This window comes from Heptranchias perlo, chromosome 26 (genome assembly GCF_035084215.1).
Source record: "Heptranchias perlo isolate sHepPer1 chromosome 26, sHepPer1.hap1, whole genome shotgun sequence".
NCBI classification, from domain to species: domain Eukaryota; kingdom Metazoa; phylum Chordata; class Chondrichthyes; order Hexanchiformes; family Hexanchidae; genus Heptranchias; species Heptranchias perlo.
The window spans coordinates 42,199,656-42,226,555 of record NC_090350.1 but is presented as its reverse complement, the minus strand read 5'-3'; the positions used below and the strand labels follow the sequence as shown (position 1 = coordinate 42,226,555).

The window sequence follows — 26,900 nt, the reverse complement described above, 5'->3', positions numbered from 1 at the left end:
TTTCAGAGGGCAGCTAAGAGCCGACCACATTGATGTGGAACTGGAGTCACATATAGGCCCTGACCAGGTAAGGACGGCACTGTGTGTGCAAGAGGCAGCATTTCTTATTGTGTGACAGTTTCCCGGTAGATAAGAAGAGCAAATAACAAAGTCATTTACATACAAGCTGTTACACACAATCAACATCAGTAATAACCTGTCCTGTCCTTAACTCCCCACTTCCCATCTGACACAATGGGCTCGAATTTAGCAGGCCTGCGGGTTCCCAGCGGGTGGTCCTCCGGGAGCGTCGAAAACGCGGACGGGTAATTGTGTGCGTCCCCCACGCGATCGCGGGATAATTGGACCCATTAAGGCCTGCTTCCGGGTTCTGCGCTCCCCAGCTGCGTGCCGGCCGGCTGCACATGCGCAGTACCGTCGACGCGATGTAGGAGCTCCAGTTAAAGGGGCAGTCTCCCAAAGCCCCTCCTGCTGCAAGCAAGAGGTCTGGGAGAATGGCTCAACCAAGGGGAAAGGCTGCGCCCCGTTTTTCAGATCTGGCACTGCAGCTGATGCTGGAGGGCGTGAGGAGGAGGAGGGAAACACTCTTCCCTGAGGATGGGCGCAAGTTCCCTGCCGCCGCAACCAGGAAGGCATGGGCAGAGGTGGCGGCGGAGGTGAGCAGCAGGGGCAACACCCCAAGGACTTGGGAGCAGTGCCGCAAGCGCTTCAATGACCTGACTAGGTCTGGCAAGGTGAGTACACCAACGCACCCTCCCACATCCCGTCCCCACCATCACGCCAAGCAGATCACAACCCCCTCCTGCACAGCCACCACTGCGCTCCATCAGCAATCCTCACAGCCACTCATTCACCATCCTCGCCGTGCACGCAAGTACCCACCGTCCCTGACCCCACCCGAACACTACCACACACCCCAATCCCCATGCAATGGGATGGGCACGTGGCCCACACATCCTCCCATCCATCTGCGCCACGCTCAACCCAACCACACCGATGCTCGATGCGTCTCACGATGCAAGACGCACCCACTCACACATCTGTGTTTTGCCTTCACAGGAGAAGAGGAGCAAGAACAACCGCGAAAGGGCACGCACCGGAGGTGGGCCGCCGCAAGTGGTGGAGCTCACCGACGCAGAGGTGGAGGCGCTCGACCTCGCCCGCACGCGACATTGCCTGTCGGTGGCCGATGGCGAGTGTGTCGCTGCCGAAACGGCCGGTAAGGGAAAGCTGACACTCAACACCCATGATCGCGAGTGACCGTATCATCACCTGCCATCAGGCGCACTGTCAAGTTGGTCCACATGCCTCAAAGTGCCCTCTGTTCTCTTGCAGGTGCGTCTTTGGATCAAGCGAGCATGGAGGGCGATTCCTCAGAGGACATGGCGGTCTCTGAGGGTGCATCGTCACATCAGAGCCAACCATCCACCAGCGCAGAGACACGCACCTCGGTGGGTCCCCCTCGCCAACTAGTTGGGGTAGCACTTGGTGAGTCACTGCGCACGAGTGAGCATGAGCAGACCCTGGTGGCAGGGGCAGCCGCGGAGGGTCCGCGACGGAGGGAGCACTCATCTCCAGGCTCTGCTCAGCCGGACCCAGATGCTGAACCCAGGGGGCCACCAGAGAAAAGGAGAGTCGTCGAGGGCCACCAGCTAATTGCTGAGGTGCTGGCAGAGGTGCCGCGCGCATTGTCCACAATAGCGCAGGCGATGGAGGAGTCCACCTCCTGCATGTGGGCATTGGTGGCGCAGGCACAGGAGGGTACCGGCGACACAGTGTCGCGGGTAGGTGCGGGACTGTCTGCGGTGGAGGACAGGCTGGCCTCCCTCGAGCGTCACGCACAGCTCCACTTCGAGTCCTTGCAGGCCCTGACAACGGCTGTACGGATTCAGGGTGAGCAACATTCCGACGCCACCAACAGGCTGAGGGATACACTAGGGGTGGCCTTGCAAGGCCTCACACATGCCATCCAAACTGCCGTCCAGCAGGGTGGAAGGGGTGATGTGGGCCGAGGCCAAGAGAGGGATGATGGTGACCGGGGACATGGAAGCGGGGACGCCTCTCAAGGCGTCCCCACGTCCCACCCGTCGCCCACCTCTCAACCAGCACCCGCAATGGTGCCTCCTCTCCAGGTGGCCGAGTCTGCCCCTGCCCCGGTGCAGGAGGAGCAGTCTGTGGAGGTGCCCTCACGGGCACCGAAACCCAGGGGCCGTCCGCCAAAAGCATCTACCCGGTCAAGGCAAGAAGACGAGCAACCTGCCACTACCTCTGCTGGAGCCACAGGGGTAGCACCACGTAGGGGTTCCCGGAGAAGAATTCCAAAGGCCTTATAATCACAAAGGGAATACACCAGGGTGTTTATTATTTTGTACTTTGTTTCTTAAATGATGTCACATTGGAGATATTAAATAGTCTATTCTCACCACTCCTGCCACCTCTCGTCCATTCTTCCGCGGCCTGTGCAATAGGTGCGTTCCGTGGAGGCCATCATGACGGCGAACACCTGCTGCCACCCATTGGGCACACTGCTGTGGGTGCAGGATTACTGGCAGCACTCTTCAGTGGAGGGGGCTGGTATGGCCGCTCGCATGTGCAGGTGAGGAGATGCGAGCGCCTCGCAGTGTCTGACTCTAGGAGAACCGTTGACGTATGAGTGCGTCCCTGGCCCGGCGACCATCCCGGTGAGTCGCGGCTCGGCGCATGGGTCGTCCAACATCCTCGGGCGCGTCCTCCTCCTCCGCCGCCTCCTCCTCCTCCTCCTCCTCCTCCTCCTCGCCCTCGCCTTCCTCAATGTGGGTGGCGGGTGTGGATGGGGCCTCCTCCAGCGGCACCCCTCTCTGTTGGGCCATGTTGTGCAGGGCACAGCAGACAACTATGATTCGTCCCACTCTGAATGGTGTGTATTGGAGCGCTCCCCCAGAACGATCAAGGCACCTGAAGCGCATCTTGAGAAGCCCTATGGTCTGCTCAATTGTAGACCTGGTAGCAGTGTGGCTGTCATTGTACCGACGCTCCGGCTCGGTGATGGGGTTCCTCAGAGGTGTCATGAGCCACGTGTGTAGGGGATACCCCTTGTCGCCGAGGAGCCAGCCGTTGCCGGCGTTGGGTGCCTGCAGGATGGGCGGGACGCGGACTCCCTGAGGACGAAGGCATCGTGGCAGCTGCCGGGGTATCTGGCGCACACGTGTAGGAATCTCTGGCGGTGGTCACAGATGAGCTGGGCGTTCATGGAGTGATACCCCTTCCTGTTGATGAACAGCCCTGGCTCATGCGGAGGTGCCCGTATTGCGATGTGGGTGCAGTCGATTACACCCTGCACCCGTGGGAAGCCGGCCATGGCATGGAATCCAACCGCCCTCTCCATCTGGCTGCGCTCGTCCATGGCGAAGTTGATGTAGTGGGAGGCCCTGTGGAACAACCCATCGGTGACCTGCCTTATGCACTTGTGTGCAGAGGACTGACAGACCCCGGTGATGTCCCCGGTGGCACCCTGGAAGGAACCGGATGCGAAGAAGTTGAGGGCAGTGGTGACTTTGACGGCGACAGGTAAGAAGATGCTGCTTGGTCCATCAGGGAGCAGCTCGTCGTTAAGGAGGCTGCAGATGTCGGCGACTACCTGGCGATTGACTCTGAGCCTCCGTATGCACTGCTCCTCGGAGAGGTCCATGAAGCTGAGCCTCGCTCTGTACACCCTGTGCGGAGGGTAGTGCCTCCTGCGACGCATCTCTCTCTGCGGTTGCCCTCCCTCCTGCTGTGCAGGTGGGTGTGCCGCAGCACCGTGTTGGGGGGCCCCACCTCTCCGAGGCGGACGGCGTGGACTGCGAGGCTGCTGGGGCTGGTCATCCTGTTCGTCCTCCGACGATGTCAACGCACCACCCATCTGGCAGGTGTTGGTGTGAGGGGTTGTGCAGGGTAGGTGGGTGGGTCCTCGGACTGGGGCTGCGGTTTCGTGTCGGTCTGTCCTCTGGCTTGGCGGGGGTTGGTGGAGGGCAGGGGTTGCCCTATGTGACGCGGTGGCCTCCTGCGTGGGTGAGGGCGCTCCCCCGTGGAGCGCACCTTGGCACCTGGCACAGGCTGCTGGCTGCAACACGCCTGGTTTGAAGGGTCCTGTTTCCCCCAGTGTGGGAAACTGACTGCTTTGACCGTAAAATCCCACACTTCCTCTTTTGACAGCTGCTTCAGCTCATTAACTGACCACAACGAGCAAGTTAAGTGCTCTCAAGTGGAACCCCGCTGGCTTTAATTGCCTGCGGGATTCCCACCAGCGGGGCTTGCGCGCGCAGCCCCGCACGTCAGCGCGGTACCCGGAAGTGGCCGGGATTTCGTCCGAATCCGGTCACGTGATCGGAGATCGGGATTTTCGGGGCCCCCCCGCTGGAAACCCGCAGGTAACCCGACCCTAAAATCGAGCCCAATATTTTTAACTGGGGAGCTTTGTAAGAGATTCACTGTAATGCACTGTCTGTGATGGATGTGCTCACCCACCCTCTCTGCCCCTGTTTATAACTTTCCCAGACAATCCATTGTACAGAGAGGCCACAATTAGAATTAGAAGATGCCTTACTTTAGGAAGGAGAGTTCCCACACACCTGCTATCCAATCAAAAACACCGTGGTCAGGTATGGCACGGGTTAGATACAGAGTAAAGCTCCCTCTACACTGTCCCATCAAACACTCCCAGGGCAGGTACAGCACGGGTTAGATACAGAGTAAAGCTCCCTCTACACTGTCCCATCAAACACTCCCAGGGCAGATACAGCACGGGTTAGATACTGAGTAAAGCTCCCTCTACACTGTCCCATCAAACACTCCCAGGGCAGGTACAGCACGGGTTAGATACAGAGTAAAGCTCCATCCACACTGTCCCATCAAACACTCCCAGGGCAGGTACAGCACGGGTTGGATACTGAGTAAAGCTCCCTCTACACTGTCCCATCAAACACTCCCAGGGCAGGTACAGGGTTAGATACAGAGTAAAGCTCCCTCTACACTGTCCTATCAAACACTCCCAGGGCAGGTACAGCACGGGTTAGATACTGAGTAAAGCTCCCTCTACACTGTCCCATCAAACACTCCCAGGGCAGGTACAGCACGGGTTGGATACAGAGTAAAGCTCCCTCTACACTGTCCCATCAAACACTCCCAGGGCAGGTACAGCACGGGTTGGATACAGAGTAAAGCTCCCTCTACACTGTCCCATCAAACACTCCCAGGGCAGGTACAGCACGGGTTAGATACAGAGTAAAGCTCCCTCTACACTGTCCCAATGGCGGACCAGCTCCCCAAAAGGGCTTGGGAATTGTCATGTGAAATGGGGGTACTGATTCACCGGGGTGGGGAGAGGGCACCAAAAAACAGAAAGCAGCGATAGTTTTATTGCGCATTAAGAGCAAAATCTTTTTATCTGTGTAATTTCATATATTCTATATGTGTGGTTATTGGTAATAATGATTATCATTGTACGCTTAATTCCTATGGAAGCCTATCAATGCCTTTGAAACCTATTATAAGTTCTTCCACAAGATAAGTAAGAACATGCTTTCCCTAACAACCTTGACATCCTTCCTAAGGTGCGGTGCCCAGAATTGGACACAATACTCCAGCTGAGGCCTAACCAGTGATTTATAAAGGTTTTACATATCTATCGGGGGTAATTTTAATCCCCAAGAATGGGTGGGTTAAAATAATAGATTTTTGGAATGGGTCAGCATCCCGGCTCCAACCCGCCCACTTCTGGGTTTAACCCGGGGTGTTTGTCTGCGTGTGGAGAGCAGACACCAGGAAGACCCGCCCCCACTTAAAGGCGGCGGGCCAATACTTAAAGGGGCAATGTACCTCATTGAGAAGATACTTGAGGCATTAATATTTTGTGCATTGGAAAACTTAAATGAATTTAACTCTACCCGTTCGGGTTTCCCATCGCTTCCGATTCACGTCAGGTGAAAGAATGGCGGGAAGGGCTCTGTCCATGAGGTGAGTGAGGGCCTTTATTGCACTGCTTGTGGGCCCAGAGGAGCAGGAGTGCTTCGTCCAGGCCCAACAAGCTCACCTGGCTGTCGCGACCCCCGCGATCGGCAGCCCACCATGGCGGACCCCCACCGACCTCTGATCCCCGGCTGCGGCCTACTGCCAAGGGCCTTCCTGCTCGACAGCCAGCCAGCCTGTCGATCAGGCTAGCTACCGGGCGCGAAGCCCGGAAGTAAAATTTATTGGCCATGCGCCCCACCAACATACGCACCCGAAAAACTTCCCTCGACCCCTCCCGCTCCCTTCCCAGCTTAAAGTCAAAATTCCGCCCTATGCCTCTGTTTATAAAGCCAAATTATAAACCACTCCTGTGGTTCTGTATGAATTGAGTTTGTAAATTCTCATTTCTCCTCTCCTTGCTCAGGCTGAGCTCCTTTTGCACCTCCAAGGCTCTGGTCCTCATCTAATTGGCCATTCTTCATCAGTCAATCTTGACCGTGAATATTGGCCGGCTATTCAACTAAGAGGCCATCACACCAGTCCTTGTCTGACCTTCACACACAGCTGCTTTTCAGTAAGGATCACTGGATAGAGTAGGTGAGCAGGAAACCGAGCTGCTGCTTCCCATTCCAAGTCCAGGAGTTCTAAGGCTAATTGTAAAAGTCCCACAACACTATCCTGACTGAGATCAGTTAACCTGGAGCAGTCCATGGATCAATCCTGAGACCTCCCTGGTCTGCGTGGATCAATACCAGACCTGTGAGAGGGCACGCACACATTCCGAACATACGAGATTGATGGGCAGGAAAAGACCAGCTGGTCCATCAAGTCTGCCCCACACACCATGATGGCTGGAGCATCGGGACTGGACACTCCCTCCCTCCCTTCGTCCCTCTGCAGCATGTAATCTCCTGGGAGAGAAAAGCCCCAGAGCCAATACGGAAAGAAATACTCTGGAAATTTGCAGGGTTACGAGTAAAACTCTGGGGAGTGGGACTAATTGGATAGCTAGCACAGGCATGACGGGCCAAATGTCCACCTCCTGTGCTGTAAGATTCAAGAATTCCTCTCCGACCCCCTCAGGCAGTCAAAACCAGTCCAGAAGATCACATGGACCAAGTGCTATTTATAAAGACAATTGCCTTTTATATGATGTGATCTCTGCCCCAGTCAAGGACATGTCAAGTTCCCTCTTGAAGGCCTGCAGAGAGCCAGCACCCACTACAAGAGCCTGCAGTGCATTCCAGAATCTCGGTACTCTCTGGGAAAAGTAGAACCGCTTAACATCCAGTCTATTCCTACTCATACTTGTGTCCCCTGGTCCTCCCACTCTGTTAAACTGGAATAATCTATCAATAGGAACTCTATCCAGCCTCCCCCGATTTATCCAATGGGAGGAGAATGTTCACCATCATCGTGAAGTTATCGCAGGCAAGAGGCTGAAGATCTAAAGAAATTTGTTTTTCATTTTGATTCATTCAGGAGTTTGGATTGGAGCCAGGGAGAACAGAATGACAAGGCTGCACAAGAAAATTACATGGAGCATCCACTTTGCACAGATAAATCACTGCACAGTTTGGAGCTGGAGGGCATCTCTACTTGGAGCATAGTTCCAAAATCAGAGGTGAGAAAGCTGGGTGAATGAAGGGTGGAGAGGCTGCAGTGTAACTCGACAAAGAGTTTGGGGTGTAACCTGGACCCCCAAAGAAAAGAAGTGAAGAACTGAGAGAGGAAAGGACCAGGGCAAAGGGGACACACCATGAGTCGAATTCTGGTCTTCCTGCTTTTAATGAAAGTTTACTGAAGGTCTTGCCAACTCTGCTGCAGATCATGAGGCAGAGAATTTATATTTGAGAAGTTTCTGCTTAAAACATGTAGATGAAAACATAAAATTACAAAGCGATATTGCTAGATTAGGTGAATGGGCAAAACTGTGGCAAATGGAATTCAATGTGGACAAATGTGAGGTCATCCACTTTGGATCAAAAAAGGATAGAACAGGGTACTTTCTAAATGGTAAAAAGTTAAAAACAGTGGATGTCCAAAGGGACTTAGGGGTTCAGGTACATAGATCATTGAAGTGTCATGAACAGGTGCAGAAAATAATCGATAAGGCTAATGGAATGCTGGCCTTTATATCTAGAGGACGAGAGTACAAGGGGGCAGAAGTTATGCTGCAGCTATACAAAACCCTGGTTAGGCCGCACCTGGAGTACTGTGAGCAGTTCTGGGCACCGCACCTTCGGAAGGACATATTGGCCTTGGAGGGAGTGCAGCGTAGGTTTACTAGAATGATACCCGGACTTCAAGGGTTAAGTTACGAGGAGAGATTACACAAATTGGGGTTGTATTCTCTAGAGTTTCGAAGGTTAAGGGGTGATCTGATCGAAGTTTATAAGATATTAAGGGGAACAGATAGGGTGGATAGAGAGAAAATATTTCCGCTGGTTGGGGATTCTAGGAGTAGGGGGCACAGTCTAAAAATTAGAGCCAGACCTTTCAGGAGTGAGATTAGAAAACATTTCTACACACAAAGGGTGGTAGAAGTTTGGCACTTTCTTCCGCAAATGGCAATTGATACTAGCTCAATTGCTAAATTTAAATGTGAGATAGATAGCTTTTTGGCAACCAAAGGTATTAAGGGATATGGGCCAAAGGCAGGTATATGGAGTTAGATCACAGATCAGCCATGATCTTATCAAATGGCGGAGCAGGCACAAGGGGCTGAATTTTTTTTTATTCGTTCTCGGGATGTGGGCGTCGCTGGCGAGGCCAGCATTTATTGCCCATCCCTAATTGCCCTCGAGAAGGTGGTGGTGAGCCGCCTTCTTGAACCGCTGCAATCCGTGTGGTGAAGGTTCTCCCACAGTGCTGTTAGGAAGGGAGTTCCAGGATTTTGACCCAGCGACAATGAAGGAACGGCGATATATTTCCAAGTCGGGATGGTGTGTGACTTGGAGGGGAACGTGCAGGTGGTGTTGTTCCCATGTGCCTGCTGCTCTTGTCCTTCTAGGTGGTAGAGGTCGCGGGTTTGGGAGGTGCTGTTGAAGAAGCCTTAGCGAGTTGCTGCAGTGCATCCTGTGGATGGGGTGCCAATCAAGCGGGCTGCTTTATCTTGGATGGTGTCGAGCTTCTTGAGTGTTGTTGGAGCTGCACTCATCCAGGCAAGTGGAGAGTATTCCATCACACTCCTGACTTGTGCCTTATAGATGGTGGAAAGGCTTTGGGGAGTCAGGAGGTGAGTCACTCGCTGCAGAATACCCAGCCTCTGACCTGCTCTCGTAGCCACAGTATTTATATGGCTGGTCCAGTTAAGTTTCTGGTCAATGGTGACCCCCAGGATGTTGGCGGTGGGGGATTCGGTGATGGTAATGCCATTGAATGTCACGGGGAGGTGGTTAGACTCTCTCTTATTGGAGATGGTCATTGCCTGGCACTTATCTGGCGCGAATGGCCTACTCCTGTTCCTATGTTCCTAAAAATCAGACTGTTTGCTACAAACCTAGACAGGTTATAACTTTACATAGAAATTAGAAGATGAAAATAAGTCAGCAGAAAACAGACACAAAGCAGGAAGCCTTTAAGTAAAGAGAACCAAAGCAGGCCAAGAGGAGAGAGGGCTGTTCCCCGATTGTGGAACAATCGGGGAACAGCCCTCTTTTGAGGCATCAGGGAGCAGCATTTTTGCGCCGGTGAGGTGGGTGAATGTGGGAGGTAGGTGAGTGATTGAGTGAATGAATGGTGAAGCTAATGCACTTTTGAAGCTAGAGTCAAGGCAATGAAGGGTAGGGCTTGTAGTTTGCGTGTGTGCGTGTGTGGGAAGCAGAGCGGTGAGAGGAAAGGGAGAAAATTATAATCTAGTGAAAAGAATGAACAACAGGACGACGTATCTTTTAAGTAAAGAGAAAGCCAGTTAGCAAATGCCTACGGCCACACTAGTCTGAAAACGCCCGATCTCGTCTGATCTCGGAAGCTAAGCAGAGTCAGGCCTGGTTAGTACTTGGATGGGAGACCGCCTGGGAATACCAGGTGCAGTAGGCTTTTGCTGCCGGCAGAGGCTGCTCACAGCTCTGCACTTTCACACTGCCATTAATCAATCAACAACCTTTTTGTTGCTCTTTTTTTGCTCGCTCTCTGTGGCTCGCTCGCTCGCTTTCTGTGGCTCGCTCGCTCGCTCGCTTTCTGTGGCTCGCTCTCTGTGGCTCTCTCTCGCTCTCTGTGGCTCTCTCTCGCTCTCTGTGGCTCTCTCTCGCTCTCTGTGGCTCTCTCTCGCTCTCTGCGGCTCTCGCTCGCTCTCTGCGGCTCTCGCTCGCTCTCTGCGGCTCTCGCTCGCTCTCTGCGGCTCTCGCTCGCTCTCTGCGGCGCTCGCTCTCTCGCTCTCTGTGGCTCTCGCTCGCTCTCTGTGGCTCTCGCTCGCTCTCTGTGGCTCTCGCTCGCTCTCTGTGGCTCTCGCTCGCTCTCTGTGGCTCTCGCTCGCTCTCTGTGGCTCTCGCTCGCTCTCTGTGGCTCTCGCTCGCTCTCTGTGGCTCTCGCTCGCTCTCTGTGGCTCTCGCTCTCTCGCTCTCTGTGGCTCTCGCTCGCTCTCTGTGGCTCTCGCTCGCTCTCTGTGGCTCTCGCTCGCTCTCTGTGGCTCTCGCTCGCTCTCTGTGGCTCTCGCTCGCTCTCTGTGGCTCTCGCTCGCTCTCTGTGGCTCTCGCTCGCTCTCTGTGGCTCTCGCTCGCTCTCTGTGGCTCTCGCTCGCTCTCTGTGGCTCTCGCTCGCTCTCTGTGGCTCTCGCTCGCTCTCTGTGGCTCTCGCTCGCTCTCTGTGGCTCTCGCTCGCTCTCTGTGGCTCTCGCTCGCTCTCTGTGGCTCTCGCTCGCTCTCTGTGGCTCTCGCTCGCTCTCTGTGGCTCTCGCTCGCTCGCTCTCTGTGGCTCTCGCTCGCTCTCTGTGGCGCTCGCTCTCTCGCTCTCTGTGGCTCGCGCTCGCTCTCTGTGGCTCGCGCTCGCTCTCTGTGGCTCGCGCTCGCTCTCTGTGGCTCTCGCTCGCTCTCTGTGGCGCTCGCTCTCTCGCTCTCTGTGGCTCGCGCTCTCTCTCGCTCTCTGTGGCTCGCGCTCGCGCTCTCTCTCGCTCTCTGTGGCTCGCGCTCGCGCTCTCTCTCGCTCTCTGTGGCTCGCGCTCGCGCTCTCTCTCGCACTCTGTGGCTCGCGCTCGCGCTCTCTCTCTCTCTCTGTGGCTCGCGCTCTCTCTCTCTCTCTCTGTGGCTCACTCGCGCTCTCTCTCTCTCTCTCTCTGTGGCTCGCTCGCGCTCTCTCTCTTTCTCTCTGTGGCTCGCTCGCGCTCTCTCTCTCTCTCTCTCTGTGGCTCGCTCGCGCTCTCTCTCTCTGTGGCTCTCTCTCTCTCTCTCTCTCTATGGCTCGCTCGCGCTCTCTCTCTCTCTCTCTCTCTCTCTGTGGCTCGCTCGCACTCTCTCTCTCTCTCTCTCTCTCTCTCTCTGTGGCTCGCTCGCACTCTCTCTCTCTCTCTCTCTCTCTCCCTGGCTCGCTCGCACTCTCTCTCTGTGGCTCACTCGCGCTCTCTCTCTCTCTGGCTCGCTCGCTCTCTCTCGCTCTCTGTGGCTTGCTCGCTCTCTCTCTCTCTCTCTTTCTGGCTCGCTCTCTCTCTCTCTGGCTCGCTCGCTCTCTCTCTCTGTCTGTCCCTTAGTCTCTGCTCGGTGGGCCCACAGTGGCAGAGCTGAAAAACAGAAAACACCACTGCAAGAAATACAGTTTTTAACCAAGTCACGTAAAAGGGCTTTTAGAAATACTGAACACTCTGGTGTATATATCATGAGGCAGAGAATTTATATTTGAGAAGTTTCTGCTTAAAAACCAGACTGTTTGCTACAAACCTAGACAGGTTATAACTTTACATAGAAATTAGATGATGAAAATAAGCCAGCAGAAAACAGACATAAAGCAGGAAGCCTTTAAATAAAGAGAACCAAAGCAGGCCAAGAGGAGAGAGGGCTGTTCCCCGATTGTATTTTGAGGCATCAGGGAGTAGCATTTTTGCACCAGTGAGGTGAGGTGAGGTGGGTGAGTGAGGGAAAGAGGTAGGTGAATGAGGGAGGTAGGTGAGTGAGTGAGTGAATGGTTGATTGAGTGAACGAATGGTGAAGCTAATGCACTTTTGAAGCTAGAGGCATGGCAATGAAGGGTAGGGCTTGTAGTTTGTGTGTGTGGGAGACAGAGCGGTGAGAGGAAAGGGAAAAAATTATAAACTAGTGAAAAGAATGAACAACAGGACTACGTATCTTTTAAGTAAAGAGAAAGCCAGTTAGCAAATGCCTACGGCCACACTAGTCTGAAAACGCCCGATCTCGTCTGATCTCGGAAGCTAAGCAGAGTCAGGCCTGGTTAGTACTTGGATGGGAGACCGCCTGGGAATACCAGGTGCAGTAGGCTTTTGCTGCCGGCAGAGGCTGCTCACAGCTCTGCACTTTCACACTGCCATTAATCAATCAACAACCTTTTTGTTGCTCTTTTTTTGCTCGCTCGCTCTCTGTGGCTCGCTCTCTCGCTCTCTGTGGCTCGCTCTCTGTGGCTCTCTCTCGCTCTCTGTGGCTCGCTCGCGCTCTCTGTGGCTCGCTCGCGCTCTCTGTGGCTCGCTCGCGCTCTCTGTGGCTCGCTCTCTCTCGCGCTCTCTGTGGCTCGCTCTCTCTCGCGCTCTCTGTGGCTCGCTCTCTCTCGCGCTCTCTGTGGCTCGCTCGCTCTCTCTCGCGCTCTCTGTGGCTCGCTCTCTCTCTCTCTCTCTGTGGCTCACTCGCGCTCTCTCTCTCTGTGGCTCGCTCTCTCTCTCTCTGTGGCTCGCTCGCGCTCTCTCTCTCTCTCTCTCTCTGTGGCTCGCTCGCGCTCTCTCTCTCTCTCTCTCTCTCTGTGGCTCGCTCGCGCTCTCTCTCTCTCTCTCTCTCTGTGGCTCGCTCGCGCTCTCTCTCTCTCTCTCTCTCCCCCTCTCCCTGGCTCGCTCGCGCTCTCTCTCTCTCTCTCTCTCTGGCTCGCTCGCTCTCTCTCGCTCTCTGTGGCTTGCTCGCTCTCTCTCTCTCTCTCTCTTTCTGGCTCGCTCTCTCTCTCTCTGGCTCGCTCGCTCTCTCTCTCTGTCTGTCCCTTACGTAGTCTCTGCTCGGTGGGCCCACAGTGGCAGAGCTGAAAAACAGAAAACACCACTGCAAGAAATACAGTTTTTAACCAAGTCACGTAAAAGGGCTTTTAGAAATACTGAACACTCTGGTGTATATATCATGAGGCAGAGAATTTATATTTGAGAAGTTTCTGCTTAAAAACCAGACTGTTTGCTACAAACCTGGACAGGTTATAACTTTACATAGAAATTAGATGATGAAAATAAGCCAGCAGAAAACAGACATAAAGCAGGAAGCCTTTAAATAAAGAGAACCAAAGCAGGCCAAGAGGAGAGAGGGCTGTTCCCCGATTGTATTTTGAGGCATCAGGGAGCAGCATTTTTGCACCAGTGAGGTGAGGTGAGGTGGGTGAGTGAGGGAAAGAGGTAGGTGAATGAGGGAGGTAGGTGAGTGAGTGAGTGAATGGTTGATTGAGTGAACGAATGGTGAAGCTAATGCACTTTTGAAGCTAGAGGCATGGCAATGAAGGGTAGGGCTTGTAGTTTGTGTGTGTGGGAGACAGAGCGGTGAGAGGAAAGGGAAAAAATTATAAACTAGTGAAAAGAATGAACAACAGGACTACGTATCTTTTAAGTAAAGAGAAAGCCAGTTAGCAAATGCCTACGGCCACACTAGTCTGAAAACGCCCGATCTCGTCTGATCTCGGAAGCTAAGCAGAGTCAGGCCTGGTTAGTACTTGGATGGGAGACCGCCTGGGAATACCAGGTGCAGTAGGCTTTTGCTGCCGGCAGAGGCTGCTCACAGCTCTGCACTTTCACACTGCCATTAATCAATCTTTTTGCTGCTCGCTCGCTCGCTCGCTCTCTCTCTCTCTCTCTCTCTGTCCCTTACGTAGTCTCTGCTCGGTGAGCCCACAGCAGCAGAATTGAAAACGAGAAAACACCACTGCAAGAAATACAGTTTCTAACCAAGTCACGTAAAAGGGCTTTTAGAAATACTGATCACTCTGAACACAGAGTTACTGGAGAATGACTTGCCCTGTTTCAGGCCTGAGCCCCTCCCTATCTGGGGTACAGCATGAGCTACTCCAGCCTCTCTTTACTTTAGGAACCTAATGACGAGCGAGATGGAGAGTAAGATGAAGCAGAAAAAGGGGGCGTATGACAGATATCAGGTTGATAATACAATACCAGGCTGAATATAGAAAGTACAGAGAAGTGAAAAAGGAAATAAGAGGGGCAAAGAGAGAGTATAAGAATAGACTGGTGGCCAACATAAAAGGAATCCAAAAGTCTTCTATAGGCATATAAACAGTAAACGGGTAGTAAGAGGAGGTTTGGGACCAGTTAGGGATCATAAAGGAGATCTACGCATGGAGGCAGAGGGCATGGCCGAGGTACTAAATGAGTACTTTGCATCTGTCTTTACTAAGGAAGAAGATGCTGCCAAAGTCACAGTAAAAGGGGAGGTAGTTGAGATGCAGGATGGGGTGAAAATTGATAGAGGAGGTACTAGAAAGGCTAGCTGTACTTAAAGTAGATACATCACTTGGTCCGGATGGGATGCATCCTAGGTTGCTGAGGGAAGTAAGGGTGGAAATTGCGGAGGTACTGGCCATAATCTTTCAATCCTCCTTAGATATGGGGGTGGTGCCAGAGGACTGGAGAATTGCAAATGTTACACCCTTGTTCAAAAAAGGGTGCAAGGATAAACCATGTAACTATAGGCCAGTCAGTTTAACCTCGGTGGCGGGGAAACTTTTAGAAACGATAATCCGGGACAGAATTAACAGTCACTTGGACAACTGTGGATTAATTAGGGAAAGCCAGCACGGATTTGTTAAAGGCAAATTGTGTTTAACTAACTTGGTAGAGTTTTTTGATGAGGTAACAGAGAGTGCAATGCGATTGATGGTGCGATTCGTTTGATAAAGTGCCGCATAATGGGCTTGTCAGCAAAATTGAAGCCTGTGAAATAAAAGGGGCAGTGGCAGTATGGATACAGAATTGGCTACGGGACAGGAAACAGAGAGTAGTGGTGAACGATTGTTTTTCGGACTGGAGGGAGGTGTACAGTGGTGTTCCCCAGGGGTCGGTGCTGGGACCACTGCTTTTCTTGATATATATTAATGACTTGGACTTGGGTGTACAGGGCACAATTTCAAACTTTGCAGATGACACAAAACTTGGAAGTGTAGTGAACAGTGAGGAGGATAGTGATAGACTTCAAGAGGACATAGACAGGCTGGTGGAATGGGCGGACACGTGGCAGATGAAATTTAATACAAAGAAATGAGAAGTGATACATTTCGGTAGGAAGGACAAGGAGAGGCAATATAAACTAAATGGTACAATTCTAAAAGTGGTACAGGAACAGAGAGATCGGGGGGTATAGGTGCACAAATCGTTGAAGGTGGCAGGGCAGGTTGAAAAAGCGGTTAAAAAAGCACATGGGATCCTGGGCTTTATAAATAGAGGCAGAGAGTAGAAAAGCAAGGAAGTTATGATGAACCTTTATAAAACACTGGTTCGCCACAACTGGAGTGTTGTGTCCAGTTCTGGGCACCGCACTTTAGGAAGGATGTGAAGGCCTTAGAGAGGGTGCAGAAAAGATTTACTAGAATGATTCCAGGGATGAGGGACTTCAGTTACGTGGATAGACTGGAGAAGCTGGGGTGGCTCTCCTTGGAACACAGAAGATTGAGAAAAGATTTGATAGAAGTGTTCAAAATCATGAAGGGTTTAGATAAAGTAAATAAAGAGAAACTGTTCCCATTGGCAGAAGGGCCGACAACCAGAGGACACAGGTTTAAGGTGATTGGCAAAAGAACTAAAGGTGACATGAGGAAAAACTTTTTTACGCAGCGAGTAGTTATGATCTGGAATGTGCTGCCTGAAAGGGTGGTGGAAGCAGATTCAATCGTGGCTTTCAAAAAGGAATTGAATGAAAATTTGCAGGGCTACGGGGAAAGAGCAGGGAAATGGGACTAACTGGATTGCTCTCACAAAGAGCCAGCACAGGCTCGCTGGGCCGAATGGCCTCCTTTTGCGCTGTAACCATTCTATGATTCTAATTCTGCAACTTGTAATGAACCACAAGGCGTCACTGTAAAAACCCTCAATGCGTCCCAGAAAATGATCACAATCGATGCTCAGTGTCTTTGGAGACAACTCCTCCAAAGCTATTAATATGAGCATTAATTTATCACGCGTCGATTCATGCTCTGATTGATATCACCACACCCTAATTGCCTGTTCCTATGCCAAGTTCATGTCAAGCCTAATAGATCATAATTTATAATTGCAGTGAAAAGTGATGTGATTCAATCAATAAAAGTAGCATCGTTTGTTGAGCAATGGGAGGCAGGAATGAGATGACCAATCCTGTAGTGTGCCTGAAGCCATTGTTGTCCATGCGTGGGATCAGTATCCATCACTCGGCAACCTTTCTTCCCAGAGTTAGGAGGCAACGTTTTCACCCAAAGGGTAATCAAGTTGTAGAATAAGATACACCAAGAAAGAGCATGGTAACAGGCAAGGTCAATGGGGTCAAGGCTGTTCAGTGTGTTTCTGAAGAGAGAAGAGATTGAGGCCTATGGTGAAAGGAGGGGGTAGGTGGCTGGGGGTTAAGCTGTTAAAAAGGGACGGGGTTTCCAGGCCTAAGGCCCTGATTTTTGGCAGGATCCTCCATCCTGGTGTAAGTCAGGTGGTGTGTTTGAGAGATATGATGAATAATGGAGGATGAAGATGGGTAGATGGGGCTGATCTGTCTAAAAGTTAACAGTTTGTTGGGCTAGATTGTCTTTTCTCCTGTTTGTTTTTTGCTTTTCTCAGAGGAAATCTAATACAAAATCCAAACCACAGAGTCATCCTGAGTATTACCTCCCACTTACCATTACTAATCACACATTGTTTGATATCACTTCTGCTGGTTCACAATTTCCACACTGGTTAAAACCCGGCTGTAATGGCTTAACACAGAATAATTGAAACCAATTAAGTCAACTGGGAGAATGAGCCAACTTTCCATCTGCTGGCATTGTGAGCACCCCCGCCCCGCTGGTGTAAAGGGGGGCAGCAGTACTTATCGTCACAGAAATGGGGAGGACCTGTGTTATCAGGAAGGCTGAATCGAGGTCAGGGTTCACCAGGTGGTACATGATCCCATCATCCACTGCTAAAGTTCCAATTAAAGTTCACATCAAGACCTTGTCCTGCTGATCCTCCTATGCAGTTTGGAACTTAAAAGCTTTGATCCCTGAAGATTTGCAATGCCCAAGCAGTAAGTGAGGAAGGGGGAAATGATTCTCGAGGATGTGAATTCTGACTGTTTATTTGAGTTTGATCAAACAGTGGCTCTGTCACTGGTGCAACCTGCCCTCTAGCGAAAACTGGCCTTCAATCAGGCCCCCTGACGCTGCCAGGACAACCTATCTCTGTAACAATACCCGCACTCTTGCCTCTGAGTCAGAAGGTCATGGGTTCAAGTCCCACTCCAGAGACTTGAGCACAAAATCCAGGTCGACACTCCCAGGGCAGTAGTGAGGGAGTGCTGCACTGTCGGAAGTGCCGTTTTTCAGATGAGACGTTAAACCGAGGCTCCGTCTGCCCTCTCAGGTGGACATAAAAGATCCCAAGGCACTATTCGAAGAAGAGCAGGGGAGTTCTCCCTGTGACCTGGGCAAATATTTATCCCTCAACCAATTTCAAAAACAGATTTTCTGGTTATTATCACATTACTGTTTGTGGGATCTTCCTGTGTGCAAATTGTATGCCGTGTTTCCTACATTACAACAGGGAGGTCGTTAAAGGCACTGTATAATGCAAGTCCTTTCTTTCTTTTGTGCATGTCTCCTTAGTGACTTTTATATTGATGCTGTTTTATTTGGAATTATGGGAGTCCAGTATCTGTAAGACAGCTCCCAAGGTTCACTCCACGAAATCCAACATGTTTGTCCCGGCAGAAGTAATGTAGACTCACGGGAAACTGGGCCTATCATGCTGTTGGAGGGTAAGAGCACCAGGCTTTTTTTTTATTCGTTCATGGGATGTGGGCGTCGCTGGCGAGGCCGGCATTTATTGCCCATCCCTAATTGCCCTTGAGAAGGTGGTGGTGAGCCGCCTTCTTGAACCGCTGCAGTCCATGTGGTGAAGGTTCTCCCACAGTGCTGTTAGGAAGGGAGTTCCAGGATTTTGACCCAGTGACGATAAAGGAACGGCGATATATTTCCAAGTCGGGATGGTGTGTGACTTGGAGGGGAACGTGCAGGTGGTGTTGTTCCCATGTGCCTGCTGCTCTTGTCCTTCTAGGTGGTAGAGGTCGCGGGTTTGGGAGGTGCTGTCGAAGAAGCCTTGGCGAGTTGCTGCAGTGGATCCTGTGGATGGTACACACTGCAGCCACAGTGCGCCGATGGTGAAGGGAGTGAATGTTTAGGGTGGTGGATGGGGTGCCAATCAGGCGGGCTGCTTTGTCCTGAATGGTGTCGAGCTTCTTGAGTGTTGTTGGAGCTGCATTCATCCAGGCAAGTGGAGAGTATTCCATCACACTCCTGACTTGTGCCTTGTAGATGGTGGAAAGGCTTTGGGGAGTCAGGAGGTGAGTCACTCGCCGCAGAATACCCAGCCTCTGACCTGCTCTTGTAGCCACAGTATTTATGTGGCTGGTCCAGTTAAGTTTCTGGTCAATGGTGACCCCCAGGATGTTGACGGTGGGGGATTCGGCGATGGTAATGCCGTTGAATGTCAAGGGGAGGTGGTTAGACTCTCTTGTTGGAGATGGTCATTGCCTGGCACTTGTCTGGCGCAAATGTTACTTGCCACTTATCAGCCCAAGCCTGGATGTTGTCCAGGTCTTGCTGTATGCGGGCACGGACTGCTTCATTATCTGAGGGGTTGCGAATGGAACTGAACATTGTGCAATCATCAGCGAACATCCCCATTTCTGAACTTATGATGGAGGGAAGGTCATTGATGAAGCAGCTGAAGACGGTTGGGCCTAGGACACTGCCCTGAGGAACTCCTGCAGCAATGTCCTGGGGCTGAGGTGATTGGCCTCCAACAACCACTACCATCTTCCTTTGTGCTAGGTATGACTCCAGCCACTGGAGAGTTTTCCCCCTGATTCCCATTGACTTCAATATTTCTAGGGCTCCTTGGTGCCACACTCGGTCAAATGCTGCCTTGATGTCAAGGACAGTCACTCTCACCTCACCTCTGGAATTCAGCCCTTTTGTCCATGTTTGGACCAAGGCTGTAATGAGGTCTGGAGCCGAGTGGTCCTGGCGGAACCTAAACTGAGCAAAGGTGAGCAGGCTATTGGTGAGTAAGTGCCGCTTGATAGCACTGTCAACGACACCTTCCATCACTTTGCTGATGATTGACAGCAGACTGATGGGGCGGTAATTGGCTGGATTGGATTTGTCCTGCTTTTTGTGGACAGGTCATACCTGGGCAATTTTCCACATTGTCGGGTAGATGCCAGTGTTGTAGCTGTACTGGAACAGCTTGGCTAGAAGCACAGCTAGTTCTGGAGCACAAGTCTTCAGCACTACAGCCGGGATGTTGTCGGGGCCCATAGCCTTTGCTGTATCCAGTGCACTCAGCCGTTTCTTGATATCATGTGGAGTGAATTGAATTGGCTGAAGATTGGCTTCTTGATGGTGGGGATATCGGGAGGAGGCCGAGATGGATCATCCACTCGGCACTTCTGGCTGAAGATGGTTGCAAACGCTTCAGCCTTGTCTTTTGCACTCACGTGCTGGACTCCACCATCATTGAGGATGGGGATGTTTACGGAGCCTCCTCCTCCCGTTAGTTGTTTAATTGTCCACCACCATTCACGACTGGATGTGGCAGGACTGCAGAGCTTTGATCTGATCCATTGGTTGTGGAATCGCTTAGCTCTGTCTATAGCATGTTGCTTCCGCTGTTTAGCATGCATGTAGTCCTGAGTTGTAGCTTCACCAGGTTGGCACCTCATTTTTAGGTACGCCTGGTGCTGCTCCTGGCATGCTCTTCTACACTCCTCATTGAACCAGGGTTGATCCCCTGGCTTATTGGTAATGGTAGAGTGAGGAATATTCCGGGCCATGAGGTTACAGATTGTGCTGGAATACCGTTCTGCTGCTGATGGCCCACAGCGCCTCATGGATGCCCAGTTTTGAGCTGCTAGATCTGTTCTGAATCTATCCCATTTAGCACGGTGGTAGTCCCACATAACACGTTGGATGGTGTCCTCAGTGCGAAGACAGGGCTTTGTCTCCACAGGGACTGTGCGGTGGTCACTCCTACCAATACTGTCAAGGACAGATGCATCTGCGTCAGGTAGATTGGTGAGGACGAGGTCAAGTAGATTTTTCCCTCGTGTTGGTTCACTCACCACCTGCCGCAGGCCCAGTCTGGCAGCTTGGTCCTTCAGGACTCTGCCAGCTCGGTCAGTAGTGGTGCTACCGAGCCACTCTTGGTGATGCACATTGAAGTTCCCCCACCCAGAGTACATTCTGTGCCCTTGCTACCCTCAGTGCTTCCTCCAAGTGGTGCTCAACATGGAGGAGGACTGATTCGTCAGCTGAGGGAGGACGGTAGATGGTAATCAGCAGGAGGTTTCCTTGCCCATGTTTGACCTGATGCCATGAGATTTCATGGGGTCCGGAGTCAATATTGAGGACTCCCAGGGCCACTCCCTCCTGACTGTATATCACTGTACCGCCACCTCTGGTGGGTCTGTCCTGCCGGTGGGACAGGACATACCCAGGGATGGTGATGGAAGAGTCTGGGACGTTGGCTGAAAGATATGATTCTGTGAGTATGGCTATGTCAGGCTGTTGCTTGACTAGTCTGTGGGACAGCTCTCCCAATTTTGGCACAAGTCCCCAGATGTTAGTGAGGAGGACTTTGCAGGGTCGACTGGGCTTGGTTTGCCTTTGTCGTGTCCGGTGCCTAGTGGTCCGATGCCGGGTGGTCTGTCCGTCCGTCCGGAGCCTAGTACTGTAAAGGCCAGGAGCCAGCTCACAGACACCGGTCTCACGGAATCCAAAATTGAATGAAGCCCCAGTGTGGAAGTAGTACTTAAGAGTTGAGCAGTAACGTTGCTCGCTGGTCTGAAAGGCCCTTTGCTTTTGGATGTGGATTGTCACCTGGTGTTGCTGGGAGGAGTGAGAAACTAATAAATGATTTTGTTAACCCTTGTTTCCCCCCCCCCCCCCATTTTTAGCTACAAACTGCTAACTAAAGGGACTCGAGCACCTACTACAGCCTCTCTTTCCCCCCCACCTGCCTCAGCTGATAAAGGTCCCAAGTTGTTTTTCAGTCTGTACTGGGTTCGTTGGTCTCTTGGTGATGCAGGCAGTCGAGTTGTTTTATAATAGGTTTCGGCAACCCTGGGCTAGAGAGGGAGGGGGAAGCAAATTTGGCAGGCATCCCACTCTTAATCACTCTCCTGTGATCCCTGCTGGAATATACATGAGGGGGCACAGCCAGGGGTAGGGCCTGGGTGGGCCCACGACACAGCCCAATTAACGCCCAGGACCCACCCAGGCCTGAGCCTGTGCGAGCGCAGCAGCAGGGGAAGGGTGGCGTAGATTCCTACAATTTAGACACGAGCAGAGCAGCAAAGTCCAGCCTTAAAACACACGCCATAAAGGAGATCGGCCACCGGAAGAGGCGATCGGAGTAATGGTCAGAGACAGGTAACACGAGCGGACGTGGGGCAAACTCTAGAAATACCGTCCTGTGTAACTGTCTCTAAAATGTTTCAACACTGTGTTTCTCCGGTTGATTAGGAGGGAGCAGCAGTTGAAACATATTGTATGAATAATTCAAGTCACCACTTTAACAGAAGTGATTCACAGTCACAAAAGCAACTTGCATTTATATAGCACCTTTAACAGAGTAAAACATCCCAAGGCGCTTCACAGGGGCAAAATTTGACACAGAGCCACATAAGGAGATGTTAGGACAGGTGACAAGAGGTAGGTTTTAAGGAGCATTCTAAAGGAGGAGAGAGAGGCAGGGAGGGAATTCCAGAGCTTGGGGCCCAGGCAGCTGAAGGCATGGCCGCCAATGGTGGAGTGATTAAAATCGGGGATGGGCAAGAGGCAAGAATTGGAGGAGCGCAGAGATCTCGGAGGGTTGTGGGGCTAGAGGAGGTTACAGAGATAGGGAGGGGGCGAGGCCACGGAGGGATTTGAAAACCAGGATGACAATTTTAAAATCGAGGCATTGCCGGACCAGACGCCAATGTAGGTCAACAAGCACAGGGTGATGGGTGAACGGGACTTGGTGTGAGTTAGGATACGGGGCAGCAGAGTTTTGGATGAGCTCAAGTTTACGGAGGGTGGAAGATGGAAGGAGAGCATCGGAATAGTTGAGTCTAGAGGTAACAAATGCAAAGATGACAAGGGGAAAAACTTCCGGCCTCTAAGCCAATGATTAGATGTTTAGGAAACTTTGGAGACAGTCCCTAACTGCAGGGAGGAAACAAAGTGTTTGAAGCCTCTATCTAAGATGGTGGAAGCAGATTCAATCATGGCTATCACAAAGGAATTGGATAAATACTCGAAGGGAAAAGATTTGCAGGGCTTGGGAGAAAGAAAGGGGGAATGGGGCTAACTGGATTACTCTTACAAAGAGCCAGCATGGGCCGAATGGCCTCCTTCTGTATTGTAATCATTCTGTGAAGATCCTTTACCATACAGCGTGCCTACAGGCTGAATTAAATGATTTTGTTTTTTTGGGTCGCACTGTCAGCTAATTGTGGAGAGGCTTCAGGGTGTCTCACCAACCTTAATCCTGTTTACAGAGATTGCACGCAAACTGGTCTGTCCGGCTTTACAACTGAGGGACTCCATATTCCCAGAAACAAAACCTTATTGCAACGTGCTCATTAAGTGACAGACGACTGTTTCAAGAACGCTGACCAACAAACTTCTAAGTCTCTGATTTCGAGGTATCTTGTGTTGCAAAAATGCTGCCACTAACACATTCATGGTTCTGCTGCTGTTGGTGATACTGTCATGGAAGTTAGAGCTACTCCTGTTGTAGTCGGTGTCAATCTCAATCTATACTTCCCAGATTAATTAAGACTGGCAGCCAGGAAGATTGTTTCTTTTGTTTTCCAGGTTTTGCACATCCACCTGATGTCTGATCTGTAAGGCGGCACCTTTGACAGTGCAGCACTCCCTCAGCACTGGCGTTGGGAGTGTCAGCCTGAATTATGGGCTCAAGTCTCCGGAGTGGGGCTCGAACCCACAATCTACCGACTCGGGCAAGCGTGTTACCCACTGAGCCACGGCTGCCACCTGGTGGAGAATTTACCCTGGGTGAGTCTCACCCATCTCCAAGTGACTGGCAGTTGAACACCATTGACATCAGGCCTGGGAGTAGATTACTTGGCGTATCGAGCAAGAAAAATGAAAATTTTTTCTAACTTGTTCCAGTCCAGAAATAAATTTTTAAAAATTCGTTCATGGGATGTGGGCGTCGCTGGCGAGGTCGGCATTTATTGCCCATCCCTAATTGCCCTTGAGAAGGTGGTGGTGAGCCGCCTTCTTGAACCGCTGCAGTCCGTGTGGTGAAGGTTCTCCCACAGTGCTGTTAGGAAGGGAGTTCCAGGATTTTGACCCAGCGACAATGAAGGAATGGCGATATATTTCCAAGTCGGGATGGTGTGTGTCTTGGAGGGGAACGTGCAGGTGGTGTTGTTCACATGTGCCTGCTGCCCTTGTCCTTCTAGGTGGTAGAGGTCGCGGGTTTGGGAGGTGCTGTCGAAGAAGCCTTGGCGAGTTGCTGCAGTGCATCCTGTGGATGGTACACACTGCAGCCACAGTGTGCTGGTGGTGAAGGGAGTGAATGTTTAGGGTGGTGGATGGGGTGCCAATCAAGTGGGCTGCTTTGTCCTGGATGGTGTCGAGCTTCTTGAGTGTTGTTGGAGCTGCACTCATCCAGGCAAGTGGAGAATATTCCATCACACTTCTGACTTGTGCCTTGTAGATGGTGGAAAGGCTTTGGGGAGTCAGGAGGTGAGTCACTCGCTGCAGAATACCCAGCCTCTGACCTGCTCTTGTAGCCACAGTATTTATTGTTCCTTTTTGAAAAAATACTCTGGCCAGGAAATCCTGGAGTGCTGCTCCCCTGCTTCCGGTGTCTGCCTCACTGCCGGTGGAATATCGTCAGGAGAGCGGGACCAGCTCGGGAATTCTGTGCGGAGTTAGCAGATTTCAGCTGCTGTGGTAGCGGGGATATTACAATTGGCCTCAGTACCCTTGGCCCAGGGATCACAATCCATCGACCTCTGCAGGAAAGAGCATAATGGGCCATAATACTGGCATCTATGCACCCAAAATGGCGGGTGGTTTGCGCGCACATATTCCGTGCCGTAAGTGCGCCGCCTGCCATATTGGTAAAGGCTTCAGTAATGGCGTCCAGGGCCCGCGCCTGAAACAGGTGTTAAGGAGCTTCGCAAATGCAAGTAAGGGGGCCTAATGGCTGTTTGCGTACCCCTAACCACAATTGGGCTGCCCTGAACGCTGCCAGTGCTGGGCCAGCTGTGGTCTACATGCGGGTGTAGATGAGGGAGTGCTACGTTTTCAGAGGTGCCGTCTTTTGGATGAGATGTTAAACCGAGGCCCTGTCTGCCTTCAGGTGGATGTAAAAGATGCCACGGCCACTATTTCAAAGAGGAGCAGGGGGAGTTCTCCCCGGTGTCCTGGCCAATATTTATCACTCAACCAACATCATTAAAAACAGATGATCTGGTCATTATCTCATTGCTGTTTGTGGGATCTTGCTGTGCGCAAATTGACTGCCGTGGTTCCTACATTACAACAGTGACTACACTTCAAAAAGTACTCCATTGGCTGTAAAGCACATTGGGACGTCCTGAGGTCAGGAAAGGCGCTAAATAAATGCAAGTCTTTCATTTCTTTCTGGTTTACGTGCTGAAGTCCTGGAGTGGGGTTTGAACCCCTTACTCTGCTGACTCAAGTAGTGAGAATGTTACTGATTTAGTTAGGCTAGCCCGTAGTTCCCTAACACCCTCAGACTGATGTTAATCGCCCGTCCTTACTTGGCGCACTGGTACCTGGCAGATGGAGGGCTCGGAAACACGGTGAAATGTGCAATAATTCAACAGCGCCCACGCCATTCTGGCAAAGCTGCACGACTTAGGGAATTAAGCACATTCAGGGAAACGAAAAGGTCAAATCTTCCCCGCAGCCCAACTTTGAAAGATTTTCAGTGGGAAAATTGTGATGATTTCACAATGTAAAACCAGTTGAGAAGTCCCTCAATCAACTGACAACACCCCATTAGACCTGGGAAGGAGCTGATATATGGGTTTTTGTTAATAACTGGAGTACAAAGCTGAAGATTATAAAAGAAGGCGTTTTAAATATCAGCCAAGAACACGGCGAGTGAGTCATCAAAGATCTGCCAGGTCCTAAGGGAAGAAATGGAGCTCGACTTTACAAAAGTTTGACATTTTACTGTTCAACTAGCGATTGTCCGTCCCGACTATCGGTCATTGAACACTCCCTCCGCTGTGTCCTGGGACGTAATGGCCTCCGTGTTGCGGCATACTCGAGGGGTGGGAGACCTTGAAACCCTCCCTCGGTGCTGAGCTGCAGCCCGAACGGAAATTAAACTTTTCTCCAAGGGGGTAGGGATGAACCATTAACTGTTAGTACCGGCTGTGGTTCAGTTGGTAACACTCTTGTCTCTAAGTCAGAAGGTCATGGGTTCAACTCCCACTCTCGGAGACTTGACCCCCGAAATCACAGGGGGCTTCGATAGAGCAAATAGGCAGAAACTTTTTCCATTGGCAGGAGGGTCGGTAACCAGGGGACATAGATTTAAGGTAATTAGCAAAAGAACCAGAAGTGAGATGAGGAGAATTGTTTTTTTAATGCAGCGAGTTGTTGAGATCTGGAATGCGCTGCCTGAAAGGGCGGTGGAAGCAGATTCAAACAGTAACTTTCAAAGGGAATTGGATAAATACTTGAAAAGAAAAAAAATTGCAGGGATATGGGCAAAAAGCTGGCATAGGCACGATGGGCCGAATGGCCTCATTCTGTGCTGTATGATTCTATGATTTTAATACAGGCTGACACTCCAGTGCAGTACTGAGGGAGCGCTGCAGCGGTGAGCAGGACAAAAGAGAGAGAAAGAGAAGAACCAGTAGGAGAGAAACAGAAAGCTGCAGTGATAAAGGAAGCTCGAGACTGTACATACACATACTTTCAATCTCGTTTTAAAATTCATCCCAGGGTTGCAGGCGTTGCTGGTGTAAGTGATTCTGAAGGAGACTGAATCAATATGGTGTGTAGCGAGTATATTTTATTAATGGATTTAAAGAACATACGGCAGTCCCAGAGTTAACCAGAAAAGCGAAATCCTTGTGTTCTAGAACGGGCTGGTATTTCAACGAGTTACAGCAATTAATACAACAGACACAGTATTACCCGATTCTGCTGGGAGGACCCACTGGCCTCAGGACTTTACCGCCTCTGCCATCATATTTGGAACTTGTACTGTTTTATACCTTGCCTTATCTTGTTGCTCCAATTCTTTTCAGTCGAGCTGTTGTGAGAGACTGACAGCTTGCTAGATCTAATCAAAGCATGTTGGGATACTTAGCCTGCAATAGGTAAAATATCTAAATAAGCATGTCTGGGGGTTCTGGGCTGTATCCTACACTGGCAAATCTGGCATTTGCTGTCCATCCCGAGTTGCCCTGAGAAGTTGGAGATGCAGCAGCTCGATTGTCTCCCATGTTTCTGAATCTCACGGTGTTAATGTTAAGCTTTTGATCGAATGCTCCGAAGTTCGGGAGTAAATG

At 51.3% G+C, this 26,900-nt stretch overlaps 3 non-coding genes across 3 annotated transcripts; all 3 read left to right on the top strand.

Moving 5' to 3' along the window:
• Positions 1 to 9,889: 9,889 nt before the first annotated feature.
• Positions 9,890 to 10,008, top strand: LOC137344134 (5S ribosomal RNA). The gene has a single exon (XR_010968166.1). It is a non-coding gene; the product is annotated as a 5S ribosomal RNA (ribosomal RNA).
• Positions 10,009 to 12,274: 2,266 nt separating this feature from the next.
• Positions 12,275 to 12,393, top strand: LOC137344020 (5S ribosomal RNA). Its single transcript, XR_010968052.1, has one exon. It is a non-coding gene; the product is annotated as a 5S ribosomal RNA (ribosomal RNA).
• Positions 12,394 to 13,725: 1,332 nt separating this feature from the next.
• LOC137343906 (5S ribosomal RNA) lies at positions 13,726 to 13,844 on the top strand. Its single transcript, XR_010967941.1, has one exon. It is a non-coding gene; the product is annotated as a 5S ribosomal RNA (ribosomal RNA).
• Positions 13,845 to 26,900: the final 13,056 nt, after the last annotated feature.